The sequence below is a fragment of the Rattus rattus genome, chromosome X (assembly GCF_011064425.1).
Source record: "Rattus rattus isolate New Zealand chromosome X, Rrattus_CSIRO_v1, whole genome shotgun sequence".
Lineage (NCBI taxonomy): Eukaryota > Metazoa > Chordata > Mammalia > Rodentia > Muridae > Rattus > Rattus rattus.
Window position 1 is genome coordinate 128,827,382 of NC_046172.1, and position 15,975 is coordinate 128,843,356.

General features: G+C 40.8%; 1 pseudogene; it reads right to left on the minus strand.

Moving 5' to 3' along the window:
- Positions 1-704: 704 nt before the first annotated feature.
- Positions 705-829, minus strand: LOC116889466 (annotated as a pseudogene).
- Positions 830-15,975: the final 15,146 nt, after the last annotated feature.

Below are 15,975 nucleotides of genomic sequence, written 5' to 3' on the forward strand. Positions count from 1 at the left end.
TGGATTTTAAGCACTAAAGTTAAGAGAAAGACTGGCTCACAGAAGAGAGTACTGCACAGCAGACATGACTATACAGTTTATGAGGATGGAGCCGATGGCTGTAGACATGTTGGTAAGCACTCTATCAAATGAGCTGGATCCCCAGCCCACTGTTTTGGTGTTTTCCTTGAGGCAAGATCCAGCAGTGTAGCTCAAGCTAATCTCAAAAACTTACAATCCTTGACCCTCTTGCCTACCTCTTGAATGCTAGGGTTACCAGTGAGTGCCACCAGGCCTAGCTTGATGGCTAGCTTCCAGTTTCTTCATCTTCTTATTCTAGTTTTTTTTTTTAAATCAGACAGGATGCAAGATTTATTACTGAACATGATTTGGTGGTATATAGGAGAGTACCACGGTGGAAACCCTCCAGAGGACAGAGCCTGCCACTTGTCCAGGGGATTATGATTGGTGATATATTTGGCACCACAGCCACCAGGAATGAGCTGATTCTCAGTGACCATGTCTTCAGTTCAATCGTCTTCAACTTACTGAAGCCACAAATCTTCCTTATTCCAAAGCACGATCCAGGTGGACTTGATGATCAAACTCCACAAGTGTGAATCCTGGCCACTCTGACCTGGGGATTTCATAAGGTATCACATGTACCTGTCTGAACCCCAGATTGGGGATGTCATGGAAATCACATACTTGAATAACTGCCAGAAAATTGTCTCCAAGTTCCCTTCAGGCAATCCATATAGGTAACAGTGAATTCACCCCCAAGGAGCCTGCCAGTTTTCAACCATTGCACAGCAGGCTCCCATGAGGAAAGTCAGCTTAATTGTTGTGTGTGTGTGTGTGTGTGTGTGTGTGTGTGTGTGTGTGTGTGTGTGTGTTTTGGTGGTTTTTGTGAGACTGAGATGGGGTCTCACTCACTATGTAGTCCTGCCTATCTGGGAACTTATTCTGTAGACCAGGCTGGGCTGGCCTAGAACTCAGAGATCTGCCTGCCTCTGCCTCCAAAGTGCTGGATTAAAGGTATGTGTCACTACCACCTGGCTTCTACATATATTTTTGTGTGTGATCCCAGGCCCTCATATCTTTTTATTTATTTATTCATTTATTATATATAAGTACACTGTAGCTGTCTTCAGATACACCAGAAGAGGGCATCGGATCTCTTTACAGATGGTTGTGAGCCACCATGTGGTTGCTGGGAATTGAACTCAGGACCTCTGGAAGAGTAGTCGGGTGCTCTTAACCGCTGAGCCATCTCTCCAGCCCCAGGCCCTCATATCTAAGAGAGCAATCGGACCATTGAAAGCACTTGTAGAGTCCCTATAGATGAATGGATAAGGGTAACAACTGGTATTGGTTCTCAGGAGTATAATGCCAATATCATAGGGCAAATTGTAGCTAGAAATTTCAGAAACCAAAATGCTTTATGTTTTAATTGTGGTAAATTTGGTATTTCCAAAGAAATTATAAGGCTAAAAGATTCAGAGCTCAAAATAACAGGTACATTGACTCTAGAGAATATGGTAATCATAGAGAACAAACAGGTTCTGGTTACTATGAGCCACAGAGGCGTCCAGGATATTATAGCTGCTGTGGAAAGGCCAAACACTGGTTGATGGATTGCTGGTCCAAGAGAGACATATGAAGTAACCTCTTGCCATCAGGAAACAGGCCCGTCAGCTTGAGGCCCCACAGCAAACAATACGAGCTGTTTTCCTTTGGTCAGTCAGATAGTACCAAGCAAGCAAGAAAATTAAAATTAGGTATTTCTGATCTTATACATGCTACAGGAGGAAGTGCAGCCACAGATCTGGCCACAGATACTTTTCTTACATTGTCCCCAAAAGTTCAATGTTAGTGAATTAGTGTATATCAATAGAAATTTAAGGGCTGGAGAGATGGCTCAGTGGTTAAGAGCACTGACTGCCCTTCCAGAGGTCCTGAGTTCAATTCCCAGTAACCACATGGTGGCTCACAACCATCTGTAATGGGATCCAATGCCCTCTTCTGGTGTGTCTGAAGATAGCTACAGTGTACTCTCTCTCTCTCTCTCTCTCTCTCTCTCTCTCTATATATATATATATATATATATATATATATGTATGTATATGTATATATATGTATATATATATATCTTTAAAAAAGAAATTTAAGTTTTTTGTTGAATTAGTGTATATTGATAGAAATTGAAGGTTTTGTTAGACTATTGTTTGACTGTATTGTACATAAGCCATTTATTTAAAACGTGATGGTTCTGATAATCATTTCTATTGTATATAGATTGTTAATGTTAGTGAAAAGGACAATTCTTAAACAGAAGTGGAAATATGAAGCGGAAACTTCTGGTTTCTTTGGAAAGTCAAGTTATATCAAATGATGTTTTGCTGGGGCACACAGGTAAAAGGATATTTGCTAACGTAGACATGTGAAAGGATGGTTTGCCATAACAAACATGTGAAAGGATGCATGAAGGAGTATAAATTGACCCCACAGACTGTGGCAGATAGAGCATTGGTTTGCTTTGCTCCACCTCACTATTCTTCACTAACAACATTCATGTATTTGTTCACCTTACATTGAGTTGCTGAGCTCCACTTGTGGTGATGCCATAGAGGGAAACTCACCAAAGAACTGCTCATGAGTTTTCTGCAATTTCTTGCCACAACTTGGGCTGGTTGGAAGAGCCTTGCAATTTCTTCAGGATTGAACTGCCCTTGTTGGTTTGTGTGTGGTGACTGCTGAGTTGACTGGACTGCAGCTGCTGATTGGTATTTGGTATTTACTACTGGACCAAACTGATAATGAAGATAAAGCTCACTCCAACAGAACTATTGCTGAACAAGTCCATTTCTCTCATAGCCTAATAAATTTTCTCTTCCAGTATCTCTGGTTGTCCCCGCCAGCAGGGACCCAGTTATTCAGGGTCCCGAAGGGGCGCTACCCTTGGGCCTAAATGGGGGGCGAGAGAAGAAGGAGACCAAGCAAGATTCTGTTGTCAAGGTCTCGTTTATTGGGATGAACATTGCAGCTTTTAAGGCTTTCAGGTAGGGGGTGTGACCTTTGTGAAATATGAAGGAGGGGGAGATGAGGGTATAGGCAGTGATAGCTGAGGCAAAGAAGTCAGGCGATGAGGTCAGGTGGTGGAGACACTGGGTGTAGACTGAGGAGATAACTGGTATCTGCTCGAGCTGAGGCATCCCTTGAATGTTATACTCCTGTGCCGTAAATTCATGGGAGAGGCTTTATCCAACAATCTTAAGACTTATGGCAGTCATCTTAGGGGTGAATATCTGTGGCCAAACAGCCCAGAGTCACCTAGTCACTTTGAGCCAAGCAGTTCAAAAAGTGGCTAGGCCCAAATCCAATATAGCTCCGTGCATCTGGTGGGTGGCGGGCTAGAGGAGAGATTGAACCCTTATTAAAGTAGGTTGAAAAAATATAAACCTACACTCACGGATACCAGGCAAGTGTTCTATTGCTGAACTGTATGTATCCTTAGCTCTTGTATGTGTACTTTGGTGTTTTTGTTTTGTTTTGTTTGAGACAGGGTCTCATTTTGTATTCTAATATAGCCACTAGGATGGTCTTTAATCTACTGCCTTAGCCTCCAGAGTACTGGACTACCATCATGCTTGGCTTACTTGGCTAACTTTTCTATGTATTTTCCATGTTATTTTGTAGGCACTCTTTTCTGTTTTCCTTCCTTCCTTCCTTCCTTCCTTCCTTCCTTCCTTCCTTCCTTATTTCCTTCCTTCCTTCTCACACACCTGGGTGATGATCCATTAGTTCCCGTCTTTTGTTCTCAGTTCCTGGGACTTAGGCTGGTCTTCCTGGATTTCTCCCCAGTAAATTTGGGGCACATATTCGGTCTTTTGTTACTGAAGCCTTAAGCCAGGTTTTCCCACTGTGCTTCCTAGAATTTTCCACCTGGTCAACTTGGGGTATATATTCATTGAATAAAGCTACAGAATTGACATTCTCTCTTAACACGAATAACCCACACCTGTGTGGTTTTTAATCCGGCAGGCTCATGCCCGGTTCTTGATGCCTTGTCGGTGCAGGCATCAACACTTCCTACAAAATCTAATGGACAAAAGAAATACATTTAATGTTACTTAATATGATATTACGGTTAAATGTGAAATAACTTCTGAGGGATCTTTTTAAAGGCTTGGGTGCCGGTTGACAGGTGTCATAAATGCCATGAGCAAAAGCCACTTGGGGAGGAAAGGGTTTATTTCAACTTGTTCCTTGTCACAGTCCATCATTGAAGAAAGTCAATGCAGGAACTCAAGCAGGGACCATGAAGGAGTGCTGTTTACTACTTTGTGCTCCATGGCTTGCTTAGCTTACTTTTTATACAAACAAGGACCGTTTTCCCAGGTGGGTCCTCCCATATCAGCCATGAAACAATAAAATGTCCCATATAGTTGCCTACTGGCTGATCTTTTTTAAAGATGTATTTATTTATTCTATATGAGTACCCTGTAGCTGTCTTTAGACACACCAGAAGAGGGCATCAGATCCCATTACCACCCAGATGGTTGTGAGCCACCATGTGGGTGCTGGGAATTGAACTCAGAACCTCTGGAAGAGCTGTCAGTGCTCTTAACCACTGAGCCATCTCTCTAGCTTCCCCCCAACCCCCTTACTGGCTGATCTTATGATGCATTTCCCCAATTGAAGTTTCTTCTTCCCAGATGACTCTAACTTGTATCAAGTTGAGAAAAACTAATGAGAACAATGGGGATTCAATCATGAGGTTTCTGATATCATCAGTGGATTAATCCAGACATGGACCTATAATTTGATGCCCTTACTGGAAGGTGAGACTAGTTGGAGAAAGTTGGTCAGTGGCAGTGGGTCTTTGAAGGATATAACTTGTTCCTGTCTTCTACTCTTCATTTTTCTCTGCTTCTTGGCCACTATTACGTGAATAGCCTCCTCTGCCTCATAATCTTGTCACTAAGACACTCTGCTTCCCCATGGACCCATAGCAATGACTAATCTATTACCAAGGGTTACTGTCTGGATTGTTTCCAGGTTCTTGGTTGTCTTATTCAAGGAATTGAAATAAGCACACATAGGCTGTAAAGTAACAAGGAGACTATTTAAAAGTGAAGCAGTAGTACAAATCAAAAATAAGCTGTCAGGGCTGGAGACATGGCTCATCATTTAAAAGCACTGCATGCTCTTCAAGAGGGTCTAGGTTGGATTCCTAGAAACCCACAGGACAACTCATAACTGTAACTTCAATTCCACAGGATCCAAGTCCCTTTTCTGGCCTTTGTAGACACTATGTATGTACATGGTGCACAGAAATACACGCAGGGGGCTGGAGGGATGTCTCAGCTGTTGAGGGCACTGTCTGCTTTTCCAGAGATCTTAAGTTCAATTCCCAGCAACCACATGGTGGCTCACAACCATCTGTAATGGGATCCAATTCCCTCTTCTGGTGTGTCTGAAGACAGCTACATTATATTCACATATATAAAATAAATAAATCATTAAAAAGTAAAAAATGGGGGCTGGAGAGATGGCTCAGTGGTTAAGAGCACTGATTGCTCTTCCAGAGGTCCTGAGTTCAAATCCCAGCACCCGCATGGTGGCTCACAACCATCTGTAATTCTGTAAGGGGATCTGATGCCCTCTTCTGTTGTGTCTGAAGACAGCTACAGTGTAGCCATATATAATAAATAAATAAATATTTTTAAAAAAGTAAAAAATGAAATATACATGCAGACAAAACACCCATACACATAAAAACAATGAAATGAAATAAAAATTAAACAGTAGCAACACACATTTGTGTATTGTGGGAATTACAGGGTTTCTCTATGTAGGCCTGGCTGTTCTGGAACTCACTTTATAGACCAGACTTGGCCTCAAACTCAGAGAGATCCACCTACTTTGCCTTTCAAGTACTGAGATTCCTATTGGTATAATTAATTAATCTGCTCTATCTCCTCAGTAGATGTGCAAGCTCCTAGCCACCCCAATGCTCTGGATTCTCAAATGACACACACACACACACACACACACACACACACACACACACACACACATTTATATTTAATATGTATCAGCTCAATGGCAGGGCCATTCCCAAACTTCCACATTGGTAAGGCCTCCCATCCTAGACCCAGTTGATGGCAGGGGAGTCCCTGGGACTGCTCTGTCCAGCTCTAACATGCTCATACGCTTTCCTTTCTGCAACTCTCAAGCATGGTCCTCCTGCTTCCCCAACATGGTGGTTCTGCCTCTTCCTCAGCCTCCTTGCCAGCAAATCCTAAATTCCTGCCTCTGGCTTGCTGCTTGCCATTGGCCTCTAGCAACTTTATTTGCCAATCAGAGGGGCAGGAACCTTCAGCATCTCACACTCGGAATTCTCCGTAATTTTGGGAACCCATAATGCAAGCATTAAACCAAATCCACAACAGCCACCACCCAACTTAATTTCATTCTTCAAAAAATATTTTTTTATTTCTAATTCTGTGTATGTGGCGAGAAGTACAAGTGCCTGAGGAGGCCAGAAGATGGCATTGGATCACTTGAAGTTGAAATTACAGGCACTTATGACCTGAACTATTTTCTGTAAGAGTAGTATGTGCTCTTAACTGATAGGTCATCTCACGAGCCCTGAACTTCATTGTTTTGCATGTAGGTACCTGGTTTTCCTGAAACTACTTGTTAAAAAAAATTGTCATTCCTTAGTTTGTAGCTTCAGTATCCTTGTAAAAGGTCACCTTAGCATATATTGGGGAGGTGTGTGTGTGTGTGTGTGTGTGTGTGTGTGTGTGTGTGTGTGTGTCTGTGTGTCTGTGTGTGTGTGTTTTGGTGGTTTTTTTGAGACTGAGACCCGGCCTCACTCACTATGTAGTCCTGCCTGTCTACTGTCTGGGAACTCATTCTGTTTCTCTCTGTGTTTCTGTTTTCTGTCTCTCTGTCTCTCTCTGTCTCTCTCTCTGTCTCTCTCTCTGTCTCTCTCTCTCTCTCTCTCGTCTCCCCTCTCTGTCTCTCTCTGTCTCTCTGTCTCTCTGTCTCTCTGTCTCTCTCTCTCTCTCTCTCTCTCTCTCTCTCTCTCTCTCTCTCTCTGGCACTAGAGATTCAAGCCAGGACCACTTGCAAGGCCATGCCATTTTTAAACCTCCTCCATTTTAGTTAAACCATGAAAATTACCCAAACTAAGTAATCTGGTTCCCAAAGGTAAAGTAATTTGTTTCTCTGCATTCTTTCCTTCCCAGGGACCACCCACAGGAAAAGCCATGAGAGATGTTTATCAGTCACCTGACATTCTTTAACTCAGCACTTACCTTAGCTCCCTAGCTATTTGTAGCAACAGCAATCTATGGGGCAAAAACAGGGACATTTTCAGTCCTCTTTCTCATCTTCTTTCTGCCCTTTCTGCTTCTCAAATGCTTCGATTACTGGCACACACATGTGACTCTGGCTTCAGTTTTCTTCATCCTCCTCATCCTCCTTCATATGGTCTCACTGTGTACCTCTGGCTGTCCTGGAACTTATAATGTAGACCATACTAGACTTGAACTCACAGAGATCCTTGTGCCTCTACCTCCTGAGATTAAAAGTCATGTACCACCACACTAATTAACTAAGATTTTTTTTTATTCTTTACGTTTGCTATTTATTTAAGTCATATCCTTCATGTATGTCCATGCAGGGTCCACAGAAACCAGAACAAAGAACTGGTGCCTTAGGGAGTTACAGTTGGTTGTGAGCTGCTATATGGGTTCTGGGGAACCAAACCTAGGTCTTTTTTTTTTTTTTTTCTAGATTTGTTTTGTTTTTTTTTGTTTGTTTGTTTTTTTTTTTTTGGTTCTTTTTTTTCGGAGCTGGGGAACGAACCCAGGGCCTTGCGCTTCCTAGGTAAGCGCTCTACCGCTGAGCTAAATCCCCAGCCCCCCAAACCTAGGTCTTAAGAACATTTTTAACTATCATGTGTGTGTGTGTGTGTGTGTGTGTGTGTGTGTGTGAGAGAGAGAGAGAGAGAGAGAGAGAGAGAGAGAGAGAGAGAGGGAGAGAGATCAAAGTCAGAGGACAAAAAATCTTTCCTTTTTACCATGTGGGTCTGGGAACTGAAGTCAGTCAGCCTAGCCTCTTCAATATATCCTATGGGCATGCACCACCACAACTGGCATGTTTTCTTTTATTATTCATTGAGTATGATTAAAATTAGTAGGTCAGGGGTTGGGGATTTAGCTCAGTGGTAGAGCGCTTGCCTAGCAAGTGCAAGGCCCTGGGTTCGGTCCCCAGCTCCGGAAAAAAAAATAAAAAAAAATTAGTAGGTCAGAACCAGGTGCAGTAGATTACTGCTCAGTTAATCCCATCACTCCATACAGTCAAGCAGTCCAGGATGAAGCCACACCCAACCTCGATCATCTGCTTTCAATTGTAAATATGTTTCTTTCATCTTGTTGTCAATACACAAAGAGAACACAAACCCTTTCTGGAGTCACTTGAGGAATGATAATAAAGCCAGGCAGCTGGAGAACAGGATTTCCTCCACCCCGGAGCCACCCTGTGGCCTTTTTCCTTAGAGCCAAAGCTCTTCCCTGCTTTGCTTTGCTTTTTATTTGTGCTAATATGAATGCAGAACTAACAGATGGACTATATTTAGTGTGATAACAGACTTTTGGCCTGTTCTTTTTTTTAAATACACACATATGTATATGTATAGATGTATGTATGTATGTATGATTTTTTTGAGACAGATCTCTTTGTGTAACATCCCTGGCTGTCCTGAAACTTACTTTGTAGACCATGCTGGCCTTGAACTCACAGAGTTCCTCTTGTTTCTGCCTCTAGAGTGCCAGGATTAAAGGTATGTAGCATTATACCCAGCTATTTTTTTTTAAGATTTTATTTTTATTTTCTTTTCATTTGTGTTTTTGCCTTCAGATATATCTGTGTGAGGGAATCAGATCTCTTGGAACTGTAGTTACAGATAGTTGTGAGCTGCCATGTTAGTGCTTTGGAATTGATCTATATCCTCTAGAAAAGCATCCAGTGATCTTAATCCCCTAATTTTATGTGTAGGTGTGAGTGTGTACATGTGTGTATGGGACATTAGGTGCCCAAAAGCAATGGATACACTGGATCTGGAGTTACAATGAAGACACCTGATGTGGTACTGGGAACCTAACTCAGATCCTTTGGAAGAGTACTAAGTGCTCTTAATCATTGATCCATTTCTCTAGCCTTTGATCTCTTTTATCATCATCATCATCATCATCATCATCATCAAATGAGAGTTACAATACAGTGGATCTCAAGAACTTGTTCATCTAATAACTTCACCCTTTAGCTGACATTCCCCCTTTCCCCATTCCAGCACCACAAGCCCCTGTCAACCGTCATTCAGCCCCCTACTTCTGGGACTATCCAATTTTCTGTTTGTTTATTGGGAATGGACCACAGGGCCTTGCTTATGCTCTTCCACTGATCTACACCTCCCTGTCTAAAAATTCAATTTTTTAGTCTAGGATACCCCTGAATTCCTAATCCTCTTGTCTCTACCTTTCAAATTCAGGAATTACAGGCATGAGCCACCACACCCAACAAGTTAAACTTTTTTACATTCCACATTGTTGGGGGCACAAAGGTTCTTGAGCCCACAGAGCACTAGGAAGCCAGGAATGTTAAACATACAGGGGCCTCTCTCAATAGTGGAGATAAAATACCTGTTTTTCTGAACAGAAATCTGAGAGTGGATTTTGTTAATCTGATAGTCTTTTTGCTATCTGTGAAGGCAGACCTGACCCACCTTTTATTATAGACCTTACCCAAATTACCCAGAATGTTTATCCCAGACTCTCCCTCCTTATCTCCCAGTTACTAAAACTCATCCTTAGGGGAGATGTCACATGTATTTCATGGCCTGCTGACTTCTGTGCTATCTCAGAGACCATATTAGATTTTAAAGGAGTTTCTAAGTAGTCACACCTTTAGCTTTATAGTGTACCTAGAACTGATTGTTGCCTGGAAACCTGGGATGGGAATGATTGTTGCTTGGAAACTTTCCCCCAAATTGTACTGAGTTTTAATTATGCTAATAATGGACTGCCTGGCATTAGACTCCTCAAAACCTGATCCAAGTTGAAAAAGTCAATCCAAACTGAGGGGTTTGGTTTGGTTTGGTTTTGTTCCTTCTCCTCCTCCTCCTCCTTCTCCTCCTCCTCCTCCTTCAGAAATCACAGCAAAACTGAGGCTGTGACAAGTTTATTGTAAGCAATCAGAGAGTTTTTATACCCTTACAGAATCAGAAAACGATTGAGGTTGCCAGGATTGATAATACAATGGTAGTTGCTAGAATATAATGATGTATGCAAGTTATACAGGGTACACAGATTAATGAATAAGATTAATTGTTCAGCAAAGGTTCTATAGGCTTTGATGACTTCTAGAGAACACAGAGAAACAGGGCAGCCTGGATGCTTCACTGAATGAGAGAGTGTCTTGCTTTCTTAGGAACTGAAAGGCACACAGTGGCCCAGGAGCCACAGACTCTAACCGAAAACCAATGACAATGACAAATGCCTCTCCAGGCAACTGGACAAAGCTTCCATGATACCCCACACCTCATTTCAGAAAAATGTTAACAGCCTTCTTGTCCATAATAGAATAAGATGTAACAATAAAACAGTCAGTTCATGCTTTCACTACAATCCCTTTATTATAGGTGCAGAATGCACCACACACAAACTTGTCATAGAAAAGAATAGTGTTTCATTTCCTCACCCACCATGTAAATGCATATGTACAATGAGGTAATGACTTATCCACAGAATGAAAATCTCCTTATATCATATATTTATATGATAAATATCCTACAATGGGAATATCTAATCTTGACATATAAAAGAGAATATATTCATTCATGACAAAATTTTAACATATAAAAGGTTCTATCACAAAATGAAAAACATGGAAGCAATATCTTCTATGCACAAAGGGACTGATATACAAGTGAGTTCACAAAGACTGTGGCAGAATACACAAAACGTGCACGTATTTTCAAGCTACATGTTATTCCAATTATGGTGCAGGGTGAGTAGACATGGGCTCCGATCCTTATCCTAGAGTCTATCTGTAATTTATACCCATCATCAAAGTAAAAATCTATTTTCTCTAATGGAGTATTACTGGATATATAGAGATGACAACATGTCCAAGTGTAGTTATCAACACAAAATAAAGTTCAGGATTTTTAGTATATGTGTTGTGGAGGGGACTTTGTGTTTGACATCTTTGTCTTATTTGTTTGTTTAGATATTTGTTTTGTGGTATTTTTTAAAGACAGAAAAAAGCGAAAACATAAATTTGAGTGGGTCCGGTAGAAGGGAGGAACTGGGATGAGTTGAGGGAAGGGAAAAACATGATCAAAATATCTCATATGAATTTTTGAAAACCAATACTGTTGTAAAGGTTAATAAAATAATGATACTCAAGAAGAAACATTTTTAAAGATTAAAATCGTGAAACAAGAATAGGGAGCTAGGGGTTGGGAATTTAGCTTTGTGGTAGAGCTTGCCTAGCAATTTAAGGCCCTGGGTTCGTCCCCAGCTCCAAAAAAGAAAAAGAAGAAAAGAAAAAAAAAAAAGAATAGAGAGTTAATGACCACTGAAAAAGAACTAGTTTTTTGTATGGATAAGCTCCCTAATATTTCATTTCCTTCTTCAAGCTATAGCTCAGTGGTTTACCATGACCTCCCAATCTGTACCTTCTTCTCATTTATGTCTTCTCAGCCATGTCCATTACTACTCTATTCACAACATCTAGGAAATGGTAACAACCTTAATGTCCTTCAAATGATGACTGGATAATGGAAATGTAGCACATAGACATATAAGTGTCTTAGGTAGGGTTTCCACTGCTGTGAAGAGACACCATGACCAAGGCAACTCTTCCAAGGACAACATTTTCTTAAAAAAGATTTATTTACTTTATGTATATGAGTCCTTTATCTGCATTCTGTATACCTGTATGCCAAAAAAGGACATCAGATATGATTGCAGGGAATTGAACTCAGGACCTCTGGAAGAATGGTTAGTGCTCTTAACTGCTGATCCATCTCTCCAACCCAAGGTCAACATTGAATTGGGGGTGGCTTGCAGGTTCAGAGGTTCAGTCCATTATCATCAAGGGGAACATGGCAGCATCCAGGCAGGCATGGAGGAGCTGAGAGTTCTACATCTTCATCTTTAGGCTGCTAGTGGAAGACTGACTTCTAGGCAACCAGGATGAGGGTCTTATTTCCCACACCCACAGTGACACACCTACTCCAATAAGGCCACACCTCACAAAAGTGCACACTGCTATGTGGAACTTTTTCTCTGGTTCTTAAAATTTGACTGTACCTATCCTTAGTATTATAGTTGCAACAAGACAAGTCCCCCTGTTTTCCACTGCTTGAGGGTGGTTTTCAGCTTTTTCTTCAAACAGAAGAGATTCTTCTGGCGACAGTGAAGAACATCATCACCTAACAACCAGAACCTTACTCTGGAAGTCCCAGAAGTGGTTCAGTTCAGTGAAGCAGAGGTGGTAGATGTTAGCAATTCTAAATAAATGTCTTTAATAAATATGAACTTTAACATCTACCACCTCTGAACAAAGTTTTCATTCTCACCTCTTGGAGGATCACCTGTACTGACACTGGCAGGGTCCCCTTCACTACACATGGATGAAAGGATGTTTGCCTTTCTGTGTCTGGATTATTTCACTTCCTGTCCTCTGCGTTCCTCCACATTGAAGCATAGGATAGGAATTTGCTTCAACATCCCATTACACTACACCCACTGTGTTTCCATTTCTTCTCTTGTTTGTTTGTTTATTTTAGACAGGGTCTTACCATGTAGTCCATGCTGGCCTTGAGCTCATAAAGATTCACATGCCTCTCCTTTCCAAGTGCCAGAACTAAAGGTTTGTCTGTCTTCCTTCCTTTCTTTCTTTCTTTCTTTTTTCTTTCTTTTTCTTTCTTTCTTTCTTTCTTTCTTTTTTTTTTTCTTCCTTCCTTCCTTCCTTTCTTCCTTCCTTTCTTTCTTTCTTCCTTCTTTTCTTCCTTCCTTTCTTCCTTAACATTTAAAGATTTATTTATTTATTCTATATAAGTACATAAATATATAAGTACTCTCTTCAGACACACCAGAAGAGGGCATCAGATCCCATTACAGATGGTTGTGAGCCACTATGTGGTTGGTGGGAATTGAACTCAGGACCTCTGGAAAAGCAGTCAGTGCTCTTAACCACTGAACCATCTCTCCAGCCCAAAGGTTTCCCCTTTTATTTATTTTATTCATCATAAAATTTTATTTTATTGAATAAAATTTTTTTTGTGATTGCTAAGCATTATTTTTAAAAATTCAAATATAATTAGATACACCATTACCCTCATTTCCTTTATTCCCTCTAGCCTCTCCCACATGCCTCCCCCTCCCCCGTTCCTCTTAAATCCATAACCTCAGGGACTGGGAAGATGGCTCAGTGGTTAAGAGCACTGGCTACTTCCAGAGGCCCTAGTACCTACATGGCAGTTCATAGCTGTCTGTAACCCAATTCCAGGGATCTGGTATGCTCACATGCCTCATACATGTAGACAAAACACCAACTCACGTGAAAAATTTTCATGACCTCTTTTTCTTTAATACAATATATATATGTATATATATGCACACACACACACACACACACACACACACATATATATATATATTCAGTTCATTTAGTGTTTTTTATATGTATATGATTTCAGAATTGACCACTTAAAGGTAGAAATGAATAACCAGTTAAGGGACTCATCCTTTGGAAAAGTTTTTTTTAATTATTATTTTTCTCTCTGTGTGATGTATGTGGGAACACAGATAGACCACAGTGCCTGTGTAGAGGTCAGAGGACTTGTTTTGTAGCCCATCCTGGAGAATGTTCTTTTTGTGTAGGATCTTACTCCGTAGCACAATACAGGCTTACCTCATACTCACAGCAATCCTCTGCCTCAGGTTCTAGAGTGCCACGATTACAGGCCTGGCTTAAGAATGTGTATTCTGAACCCCTGCTTGGGAGTCATTATGGGCAGCAAGATGGCACCTGACAGCAGGGTCATGTAGCTCTGTAATGTCACAGCCAACAAGATATTGCAGAAATACTAAAATCTTACCTCAGAAATACAGAAGGAAGTCTATATCTCAAGAAGAAATGCAATTTATCCAGTGTGGAAGTGCAGAATATTCATATTGTGTCTTAGATTTGTCATCAAACAAAAGTATTATCTTTACAATAAAGGATGTTCAAAATGATAAACAAAGAATTGTATATTTAAATACCTTAATAAATATTCTGCAAAAAGAATGAAGTGGCTCGGTTGTAGTGGCACATGCCTTTAGTCACAGCACTAGCAGTCAGAAGCAGGAGGATCTCTGAGTTTGAGGCTAGCCTGGACTAAAGAGTAAGTTCCAGGACAGCCAGACCTGTTACATGGAGAAACCCTCTCTTGAAAAAAACAAAAACATGGGGCTGGAGAGATGGCTCAGTGGTTAAGAGCACTGGCTGCTCTTCCAGAGGTCCTGAGTTCAAATCCCAGCAACCACATGGTGGCTCACAACCATCTGTAATGGGATCTGATGCCCTCTTCCGGTGTGTCTGAAGACAGCTAAGTGTACTCAATAATAAGTAAATCTTAAAAAGACAAAAAAAAAAAAAAAAAGAAAACAAAACAAGAATGAAGTATGAAACTCTTGATGGACCAGGTCATGGTGGCACTCACCTGTAATCCCAGCACTGGAAAAACAGAGGCAGGTGAATCTCTGTGAGTTCAAGGCCAGTCTGGTCTACAAAGTGAGTTCCAGTGTAGCCAGGGCTACACAGAGAAACCCTGTCTCAAAAAAACAAGAAGAAGGGGTTGGGGATTTAGCTCAGTGGTAGAGCACTTGCCTAGCAATCACAAGGCCCTGGATTCGGTCCCCAGCTCCAAAAAACAAACAAACAAAAACAAAAAACATGAAGAAGAAAGAAAAGAAACTAAATGATCGGCCACTTGTATCTCCTACTTTATATATCTTGGTCAGCCTCTCCACAAGTTGAACTGAATTTAATGTTCAGCACTCATGGCATACGGAAATGCAGCCCTAGATTGTCTGCTATGGCTAAATGCCAAAAGGCCAGGCCATGGCCAGGCACAGCACATTTGAGTTAAAACACAGCAGACAGAGGATACAGAGACAGGCAGATCTTTGTGAATTCTAGACCAGCCTGGTCTGCACAATGAAGTCAGGGTGGGACCCTTTGCTGATAGATACTGCCACTTACAAATGACAGCCTAAAATTCAAAATGACACATTTTTAAAGATACTATGTAAATTTTTGCTTAATAAGTAGAAATACCTTTAATAGTTAAAAATATAAATGCACATCAATGTTGAACTTACATAAAGAGAAAGGCGAATATAGGTATATTTATCCACAGATATTAATCTCCAAAGAATAAAGAAATGGGAAATGATATAAATGTTTTCAAGGGTACATGGATAATAAATAAATCCAGGCCTTTGATGTCAATACTTGAGAGACAAAGAGAAAGGTTCCTTGTGAGTTAAAGGACAGCCTAATCTACAGAGTAAATCCAGGTTAGCCTGGGCTACAGAAACCATATCTCAATAAATAATAATAATAGTTGTTTTTAAATTGTTTTATTTTATTTTATTATTTTTTTTTTGGGTTCTTTTTTTCGGAGCTGGGGACCGAACCCAGGGCCTTGCGTTTCCTAGGCAAGCGCTCTACCACTGAGCTAAATCCCCAACCCCTAAATTGTTTTAAATTATCAAAATGAAGATGGCTATAAGTGCAATGGTTATGGTGATATAGTACATCCTTTTTGAGAGAGGTCAAATTAGAGCACACTTAAATAGTAAAGGGGCTGCTGGATTGAATCAGTCTATACTTTTAAAAAAAAAGATTATCTTATGTACA